Here is an 11356-nt window from a genome sequence, read left to right on the forward strand (position 1 = left end):
CAAACACCTTATGATCACATATCCATTGGAGCACGAATTTTCCATCGAATCACCATCAAATAGGACCAATATAGCATCAAAGATGCATTGAACACAAACAACAAAGAATCACATTATGGTAGATGGAAAAGGATGATTAAAATTACCAATTCTTGAACAAAACTTAGATCCACTTCAACAATCACCAACACAAATCTTGATCTCTCAACAATTGAAGAAAAAAGAGTGAAATGGATGGTGGTTTAGCTCAAAGTTTGTGAGGTTCAAGGTGTGACTCACAAACTTTATGAAAGAATCAAGAGCTTTGGTGAATTTGGTAGGGATGAGGAGAGAAATTGCAAGGGATTTTTTGGCTCTCAAAGCTTGAGAAATGAGAGAGTAGAGGTCTTTATTTATAGAATTGGAGCAAGAGTAGTGGCAAATTGGTCTTTTTGTGTTTGGTAATTAATTTGTGGTTAATTGGTAATTAAAGTGGGATTTAAATGGTAAAATGATGTTTAAGTGGGTTTAATGAAGGAGTTAATTTTGATGAGGTGGAAAATTGGTAAAATGATCAAATAAAAAGGTGCCAAAATGATGTCAAGCTTCCCTCCTTATATTTTTTTGAATTTTGTGCACAGGAAATCGATTTCCCACAGGGGTAAATCGATTTCCACCTTCAAATTTCAAAAAATTTTCTTCTTGCACTGTTTTGACTTTTGCCCTATCTTTCACTTGTAAAATATAAACAAAAGAGACAAAACACATATTTTGATTTTTGGTTAGCACTAAACAAATAAAAATCTAAAAGTGATTGATGATTCCCCTCAGAGATAATCACAGTATCAAAGACAAAGCCTCACAATGGTGCTTTTGATTGATGATTGAATGCAATTGATGTATGATCTTAGGGTCAAAAATTGGGGTATGACAGATGCCCCTATTTAAGTTTCTTTGATCCGGAAATACGATGATTGAAAATCTTCGTTTTGACGAGATTGAAGAGACTTAAATATATAAAGCACGCAATTTTTGAACCTAAGATGCAATGCAATTTTTAATGAATGCATATGATGATGAAACAACATTGGGGAGAAAAAGAACTCCACTGGGGAAAGCACATGTCTTATGGGAAGAACTCCAATGGGGAAACAAGACTTTGTTGGAGAAACGAAACTTTGCTGGGAAAAGGAACTTCACTGGGGAAAACATTTCGCACCAGAGAGATTAAAGCATCACCTTTCACTAGGGATAGAAAAGGGGGCATCCTCTTTCACTGGGGATGAGAAAATATGCATCCTCTTTCACTGGGGAATCATAAGATATGCATCCTCTTTCACTGGGGATGAGAAAGTATATCACCTTTCACTAGAGAATCAGAATACCCATCTTTCATTAACAGAGAACACACCATCGTTTCACTGATGATAAAGATGCATCGACGTACCACTGACGATGAAGATATAATAACATACACCAACGTTCCACTGAAGGTGAACTACCAACGTTCCACTGGAGGTAGAAAAGAGATATATCGCCGTGCCATTGACGATGAAACAAGATAACAAGATACACCATCGTTCCACTGAAGGTGAGCTACCAACGTTCCACTGGAGGTAGAAAAGAGATATATCGCCGTGCCACTGACGATAACATAAGATAACAAGATACACCATCGTTCCACTGAAGGTGAGCTACCAACGTTCCACTGGAGGTAGAAAAGAGATATATCGCCGTGCCACTGACGATAACATAAGATAACAAGATACACCATCGTTCCACTGAAGGTGAGCTACCAACGTTCCACTGGAGGTAGAAAAGAGAAATACATCGACGTACCACTGACGATGAAACAAGATAACAAGATACACCATCGTTCCACTGAAGGTGAGCTACCAACGTTCCACTGGAGGTAGAAAAGAGAAATACATCGACGTACCACTGACGATGAAACAAGATAACAAGATACACCATCGTTCCACTGAAGGTGAGCTACCAACGTTCCACTCGAGGTAGAAAAGAGAACTACATCGACGTACCACTAACGATGAAGATAAAATAACATACACCAACGTTCCACTGAAGGTGAACTACCAACGTTCCACTGGAGGTAGAAAAGAGATATATCGCCGTGCCATTGACGATAACACATACCAACGTTCCACTGAAGGTATGAAGAAATGCCCTTTTGTACCAATGACGGTGAAGAGCAATCAATAATACTTTTCAATGATTTGAGGATGCAAACACAAATGCATAATCTCAACATTCATCATCCAGCGACCAAAGCTCAATCCATGACCAGATGGAAAGAAGTTGCCAAAAAGACTGGACCAAGTGAGGGAGAAACTACTGGTCTTCTGTTCGTAGTCATCTGAACTGAAACATATTATCCACCTAGAAACAAATTCAGTGGGGATTTTCAAGGAAAGTGAGCTTTTTCTGCTTAAGACACTCTAAATGAAAGAGCGATTTGTTTGACAGTAAACTTCATGATAGCAAATGTAAATGTATGACTGTTTTTGATGCATGTTAATGATGCATATGCTGCCAAAACTTAGCACAGGGAGTAACTCAAGAGATAGAGTACGAAGATAACATAATCAAGCATGTCTCAAGCTGACCACCAGAGCAGAAACTGCTATAACAATCTTTTGATGGCATCAGAATAAATGCTACCCAACACTGAGGGATCATTGGAGCTGAGAGAACAAAAATAACTGAGTTCTACATCATATTCGAACCAGGCCAAAGGTGCATTGAATGGAACACATTCTTCTTCTTTTGCATATGAATATATCAACATATCCATTCCTTGTAATGCACTCATGAATCAAAACAAAACTTCTTTTATATTTGTCAAAAAAGATTTTGTTGAAATCAATTTTCTTTTTGTTTCAAAAAATTACTATCAACAATAAATGACATTTTGAGAGATGTGAAAGAAATAAGATTGCCAATAAAAAGGGTAAAGGCTCAAACTTTTTTAATAGAATGGTAGCCTGCAAAAGGCAAGACCCCATGGATTATTACAAAGTTTGGAAAGTGGTAATTTTGTGGAAAAGGTACATTGAAATGTAATGACCCTATCCTCTCTCTCAACTTGGAATTCCTGAGCAAAGGCTTCCGTTGAAATGTGTTGAACTTCTCATGATAAACAGATGACTGCTGATGATCAAGTCTTGTCTGATGTAGTTACTTGCCATGAATCCCTAACTTTTGCCTGGACCGCCCTTTCGGGTTTTCAGTCCACCGGGTATTTTATTCTGTTTATGTCTCTAATTTTTGCCTGGACCGCCCTTTCGGGTTTTCAATCCACCGAGACGCTCTTTTTTGCCTAAGCCGCCCTTTCGGGTTTTCAACTTAGCGAGCTGTTCTTTTATTGTTTTTAGGCGAAGTATTTCTTGACTACATCAGCATTCACGGGACGTGGGAGCTCTTCTCTGTCCATAGTTGCAAGAATTAATGCACCGCCAGAGAAGGCTTTCTTAATAACATATGGTCCTTCAAAATTAGGAGTCCACTTGCCCCTTGAATCGGAGGTGAAAGACAAGATCCTTTTGAGCACGAGGTCGCCTTCTCTGAATACACGAGGTCGAACCTTCTTATCAAAAGCTTTCTTCATTCTTTTCTGGTACAACTGACCATGGCATAAAGTTGTCATTCTCTTTTCTTCTATCAAATTCAACTGATCAAACCTGCTCTGACACCATTCAGCCTCAGATAACTTGGTTTCCATTAAAACTCTCAGTGATGGAATCTCAACCTCAATGGGGAGCACTGCTTCCATACCGTAAACCAAAGAAAAGGGAGTTGCCCCGGTTGAAGTACGAACAGATGTACGGTACCCATGCAAAGCAAATGGGAGCATCTCATGCCAGTCCTTATACGTAACAACCATCTTTTGCACAATCTTCTTAATATTCTTATTTGCTGCTTCAACAGCTCCATTCATCTTTGGCCTATAAGGCGAAGAGTTGTGGTGTTCAATTTTAAAACTTTCACACATTTCTTTCATCATGCTATTATTCAGATTCGAGCCATTATCAGTGATGATCTTGCTCGGTACACCATATCTGCAGATGATGTTGTTCTTGATAAATCTGACCACAACTTGCTTTGTCACATTAGCATATGAAGCAACTTCTACCCACTTGGTAAAGTAATCGATTGCTACCATGATGAATCGATGTCCGTTCGAAGCCTTGGGTTCAATCATGCCAATCATATCGATACCCCACATGGAGAAAGGGCATGGAGAGGAGATGACATTGAGAAGTGTCGGAGGCACATGAATCTTGTCAGCATACACTTGACACTTGTGACACTTCTTTACAAACTTGTAGCAATCAGATTCCATTGTCAGCCAATAGTAACCTGCTCTAAGCATCTTTAGCCATCGAATGTCCATTGGCATGAGTACCAAAAGAACCTTCATGGATTTCATGCATCAACATGTCTGCTTCGTGTCTATCCACGCATCTGAGCAAAACCATGTCATAATTCCTTTTATACAAAACATCAGCATTGATGAAGAAACTACCAGCCAATCTCCTCAAAGTTTTCTTATCCTTATTTGATGCCCCAAGTGGGTACTCTTGAGTCTGAAGGAAGTGTTTAATATCGAAATACCAAGGCTTTTCATCTGTTGATTCCTCAACTGCAAATACATGAGCAGGTCTATCAAGACGTCTGATTGTAATCTGAGGTTCCTCATTATGAAAATTCACTTTGTACATGGAGGACAATGTGGCTAAAGCATCAGCCATCTGATTCTCATCTCGAGGGATGTGGTGGAATTCAACTTTGTTAAAGAATGTCAACAGCCTTCTGGCGTAATCTTTGTAAGGGATCAAACCAGGATGACGAGTTTCCCATTCTCCTTTAATCTGATTAATCACAAGCGCAGAATCTCCATAAACATCAAGAATCTTAATTCTCAGATTAATGGCCTCTTCAAGCCCCATGATGCAAGCTTCATACTCAGCAATATTATTTGTGCAATCAAAACATATCCTTGCAGTGAAAGGTACATGTGACCCATGTGGAGTAACAATAATGGCGCCAATTCCATGGCCATGAATGTTAGAAGCTCCATCAAAAATTAAACCCCACTTGGATTCAGGATCTGGTCCTTCTTCTGGCAATGGTTCATCCCAATCCCGAGCTCTCAAATACATTATATCTTCATCTGGGAAGTCCATTCTGATAGATTGATGATCATCAATTGGTTGGTGAGCGAGGTACTCTGCCAACACACTTCCTTTCACAGCTTTCAGAGCTCGATATTCAATATCATATTCTGATAACAACATTTGCCAGCGAGCGATCCTTCCAGTTAATGCAGGTTTCTCAAATACATACTTAATTGGATCCATCTTGGAAATCAATAGAGTGGTGTGGTTCAACATATACTGTCTTAGTCGGCGAGCAGCCCACACCAAAGCACAGCAAGTTTTCTCAAGCAGCGAGTATCTTGTTTCGCACTCGGTAAACTTTTTGCTAAGGTAGTATATTGCATACTCTTTTCGACCAGACTCGTCATGCTGACCCAACACACATCCCATTGAATTTTCAAGCACTGTGAGGTACATAATCAAAGGCCTTCCATCAGCTGGAGGGAGCAGAATGGGAGGTTCAAGCAGATATTCTTTGATGTTGTCAAAAGCTTTCTGACAATCTTCATTCCACACACATCCCTGATTTTTCTTTAACAACTTGAAGATTGGCTCACAAGTTGCAGTCATATAGGAAATGAACCTGGAGATATAATTCAAACGTCCGAGGAAACCTCTCACTTGTTTCTCAGTCTTTGGTGCTGGCATTTCCTGAATTGCTTTGACTTTATCAGGATCTACTTCAATTCCTCTCTGACTGACAATAAAACCCAATAATTTTCCGGAACGGACACCAAAAGTGCATTTGTTTGGATTTAAGCGGAGACGATACTTTCTCAAACGCTGAAACAACTTTAACAGATCCTCCATGTGCCCTTCCTCTGACTTGGACTTGGCAATCATGTCATCCACATAAACCTCAATTTCTTTGTGCATCATATCATGGAAAAGAGTGGTCATGGCCCTTTGATATGTCGCGCCAGCACTCTTCAACCCAAAAGGCATCACTTTGTAGCAGAATGTCCCCCATGGCGTAATAAAGGTTGTCTTTTCCATGTCTTCAGGTGCCATCTTAATCTGATTGTATCCTGAAAAACCATCCACGAAGGAGAAAACCTCAAACTTTGCCGTACTATCTACCAACATGTCAATGTGAGGTAGAGGAAAATCATCTTTCGGACTGGCTTTATTCAAATCTCTATAATCAACACACATGCGAACTTTTCCGTCTTTCTTCGGAACTGGCACTATATTGGCAATCCATTGAGGATATACAGAAGTGACAAGGAAACCTGCGTCTATCTGCTTCAAGACCTCATTCTTAATCTTTTCCGCCATATCAGGATGACTTCTTCGTAGCTTTTGCTTGACAGGAGGACATTCTGGTTTCAACGGCAAACGATGCTCCACAATATCTGTATCCAGCCCAGGCATATCTTGGTAGGACCACGCAAAAATGTCAACATACTCTTTAAGAAGCTCTACCATCCTCTTCTTAACATCTTGACCAAGCAGTGCCCCAATCTTGACTTCCTTTTTATCCTCTTCAGAACCCAAGTTGATGACTTCTAATGGCTCTTTATATGGTTGAATGGTGTCTTCCTCGTGCTCAAGCAGTCGGGAAATCTCATCAGGAATACATTCATCACTCTCTTCTTCCGCCTCATACACAGGATACTCGAAGTTAGGAGAGGGTGCAGGGTCATTACTTTCAACGGTTTTATTGATTAATCTGCACAAGTGATTATTATTTCAGAAAAAGGGAAGATATATGCAAACATGTAATCGTGCAGATTATGGCAAATGAAAACATTTTTAAGGTTTTTTGTGTTACCACTTTCCAGAAAAAGCAAAAAGATAAAAAGCATGTATATGCAGAAACAAAATGACTTTTATTGATGATTTTAATGTTTAAAACAAACAGAAAAAAGAGAGCCCAACAACTTCACTTTCATCTTGGGCAGAATGAAAGGATTTTGGAAAACATAAAAGAAAATTACTTTGAAGCATGAGTACACTCAGGAATGTCAATGGTGATCCAGTTCTTAATCATCTTTCCACGAGTCACAAAGCTTGGCACTTCTGGCTTTGGTTCGTCTTCAATAATAGCGTTCACTTCTGGAAGAGTCGGATGTAGAAACCCAACACTATGGAACATCTCCTGATAAGGACGAAAAGCAGATTCAGGCTTTATCACAGACTTGCCTGAGGCAGAAAATCCCAGACCAGCTCTATTCTTGTTCTCTTGCAGACTCACCACTTGTCCCCATACTCCTGAATGTCCATTCTGAACTACCAGTTGAGCATCTTTGAAGGAGGCAATGGAAGCTTCATCCTTTTTGAATTCATCATTAACAGACAGGGCTTGGAATGCAGTTCCAATGACCACTTCATCAGCTTCTATGGTACGGAACGAAGAGAGATGACTAATCAGCAAAGCTTGTTCTCCATTCACAACAACCATCTTTCCATCTTTCACAAATTTCAACTTTTGGTGAAGAGTCGAAGTAACTGCCCCAGCCTCATGGATCCATGGGCGTCCCAATAAGCAACTGTATGCAGGAAAAATGTCCATCACTTGAAAAGTAATCTTGAAGACAAATGGTCCAATACCAATAGGCAAATCAACCTCTCCAACCACTGATTTCTTCGATCCATCAAAAGCCTTGACAATCACATTACTAAATCTCATCGGTGTGCCACCATAAGACAGCTTAGCAAGAGTGGATTTTGGCATGACATTCAGAGATGAACCAGTATCGATCAACACATTGGACATTGAGTCCTCTTTGCAACTGACAGAGATGTGCAAAGCCAAATTATGATTTCTCCCTTCCTCAGGCAAATCTTCATCACTAAAGCTCAGATTGTTACATGCAGTGATATTACTCACAACCCCATTAAACTGATCCAGCGTCACATCATGATCCACAAAGGCTTGATCAAGTATTTTCATCAAAGAATCTCTATGAGCAGGAGAACTCGTCAGCAACTCCATTATAGAGATCTTGTACGGAGTGCGATGCAACTGATCCACAATCTTATAGTCACTCATCTTGATAAGCTTCAAAATCTCATCCATCTCCTTTCCTGAAGATGATCCAGCATTCACTTTTGTCGCATCATTATTGTTCACAGGCACTTGAGTAGGATTCCTCTGGACATCCACAACTGTTTGGGGCTGGGTAAAAACCCGTCCGCTTCTAGTCACTCTACTAACATCTGCTATATTCTCAACAGAAGACAGAGGCTTAATCTCAACTTCTTTTCCAGCTTCCAACATGGTGGCATTGTATCTGTAGGGTACAGCTTTGTCAGAACTATAAGGTACAGATCCAGGCAAACATATCACAAGAGGTTCTACAGCAGCTTTGCCATAATAACCAATCTCTACACATTACGGGATTTCAAAGCATGGTTCAATCACATTGACATCATCTTCGTCTCTATCCCTCAGAATCTCAATGAGCCTTTGATCTATCATCTCTTGTAAATCTCTTCTCACAATATAACACCCTCACGGATTAACTGAACAAATCCTACAAGCAGCATGATTATGCTCATAATGACTGTATTCACACAGAGTGGCATGCATCTCTACCAATGATCCTCTGATGTGTTCCACACGATAAATCTTATACTTCCCAGGGCATCCATACACCATATTCACAGCAGACGCTTCATGAGTCGGCAATGGATTTTTCTGCACATTCGGGCCAATATCACGGAAAGAAAGCATACCAGAACGAACCAATCTCTGTACTTCATTCTTCAAAGGCCAACAATTCTCTAAGTCATGCCCAGGAGCGTTCTGATGCAAAGCACAAGTGGCATCAGCTTTGTACCACCAAGGGAGTTTCTCTGGAACAGGAGGTGGTGACCTTGGTTGAACCAACTTCTTATGAATTAGAGCAGGATACAGTTCAGTGTACGTCATGGGAATAGGATCAACATTAACTCGAGGATACGGATTCCGCCTTGCTGGTTGTTGATTAACAGGAGCTACAGGCACTGAATTCACAACAGGAGTTACTGACGCCACTTGTTGAGATTGATTTCTGAATCGACTATTCCTCCCATGAGAAACAGCATTGGCATCTGATTCTTTCTTCTTCTGGAATGAAGAACCAAACTTCTTCGCGCCACCAGACGAATTGTCATTCCGAACCAAACGACCTTCTCGCACAGCTTCTTCCAATCGGACACCCATACCCACCATTTCGGTGAAGTCTACAGGAGCACTTGCAATCATTTTCTCATAGTAAAACGGACCAAGAGTCTTCAGAAAAATCTTAGTCATCTCTTTTTCTTCCATCGGAGGAATTACTTGGGCGGCAACCTCACGCCATCTCTGAGCATATTCCTTGAAGGATTCCTTCTCTTTCTGCATCATAGCTCGCAATTGATCTCTGTCGGGAGCCATGTCCATATTATACTTGTATTGCTTCACAAACGCCTCAGCTAAGTCATTAAAAGTGCGAATATGGGTGCTATCAAGGCCCATATACCACTTAGAAGCAGCTCCAGTCAAACTGTCTTGGAAATAATGGATCAACAGACGTTGGTCATCAGTGTGAGTGGACATCTTCTTTACATACATCACCAGATGTGCCTGAGGGCAGGAGTTTCCTTTATACTTCTCAAATTCAGACAGTTTGAACTTAGCAGGTACTTTCACATTGGGAACAAGGCAAAGATCATGCACATTCTTTCCAAACAGTTCTTTCCCACGCAAGGCTTTCATTTCTTTCTGCAGTTCTTCAAACTGATCTTGGAAACCATCCATTCTATCATGAATTTCACTTGGAGCAGCATCATAAATGGGCTCTGGGACAAAAGGAACAGTATGAACAACAGGAGATGTGTTGACCATAACAGGAGTCAACGGACGAGTCATCTCAGGAACAAACAAATAACCTTCAGGCATGCCCCAGGGATATCCATTAGGCATACGTTGCTGAGTAGCACCAACAGGAACAGCAGGAATAGTTGTAGCAGCAATTTCAGAAATCACAGTGGTCTGACCCTGAGCTTGGGCATTGGGAGGAGGAACCTGATTCTGATTCTGAGTCTGAGCAGCCATCAATGTCTCAACCAGAGCAGTGAGACGATCCACACCAGATCTCAGAGTAACAACCTCTTCACGTAGCTCACGATTCTCTTGTTCAAGACCTTCCATCTTCTTCTTGCAGTTAGCTCGAGTGTTATACCGGTGAGACAGCTTGATCCAATTCTGTATGAAGAACACTGAATAAGACCTCGGGAATACTCTCGGAAGCAAGACCAAAAATGCAGAATGATGCATGAAATGCAATGCAAATGATTTTTATTTTTATTGGTTTTCAAAGAACTTTAAGACATTGATTGTAAACATTAGCAAAAAACATAAAACATAACAACATTCTTCATTAATAATAGAAAAGCTTACAAAAGGATTCAAAGATCCAAAATTACAAAACAATGGAAAATCTAAAAACTAGAAGGGAACACTTCTGATGAAGATCCAACTCCTCTCTGCAGCTTCCTACGGAGCTTCTCCAACTCATCTTCATAAAAGGCCTTCAAATGAGCATTCTCGACCATCAGCTTATCAGCAACTTCCTTCCATGCAACTGAATCTTCATGTTGTCTCTTTCGCTTTTCTCCATGTTGTTGAAGCAACTCTTCTTGATGACGGATTTGATCATCCTTTTCCATCAACCAACCATCTTGGATATCAAGCATTTCATCTTTTTCTTTCAAATGTATCTTCAACTCTTTATTTTCAATTTCCGAAGCATGAAACTTCTTCTCCCAAGCATCTCTTTCCAATCTCATCTTGGCCACGAGCTCTAGATGCTCATCATTACTTTCAACAGGAGTAGTGAAAGACAAAGGTGGAGTAATGAGTAGAGAATGCTCCTCGAGCAAATAAGGCATCTGGAAAGTGTGAGCTCTAGCTTGAACCCAATCAGTGTAGTCTTTGAGAGCAACACATTGTTTCGTTCCCAAATGTCTCTTCCTATCAACATGATGCCAAGCACGCACAAACCGATTTCTCATATCCAAATTTCCGTCTTGATTAAGATAGAAGATTCCTGACACGAGAATACTAGCGGGTCGCTCTTTCATGGGATAGCAAAATTGACGCCTTGCAAGAATGGGGTTGTAGGTAATTCCTCCTTGTATACAAAGAAGAGGTACATTAGGGAATTCTCCACAACGATCAATAATCTCACTAATGTCATAAGCAGGATTGTACCAATGGATATTCCCATTAG

Source organism: Vicia villosa, linkage group LG5 (genome assembly GCF_029867415.1).
Source record: "Vicia villosa cultivar HV-30 ecotype Madison, WI linkage group LG5, Vvil1.0, whole genome shotgun sequence".
Taxonomy (NCBI): Eukaryota; Viridiplantae; Streptophyta; class Magnoliopsida; order Fabales; family Fabaceae; genus Vicia; species Vicia villosa.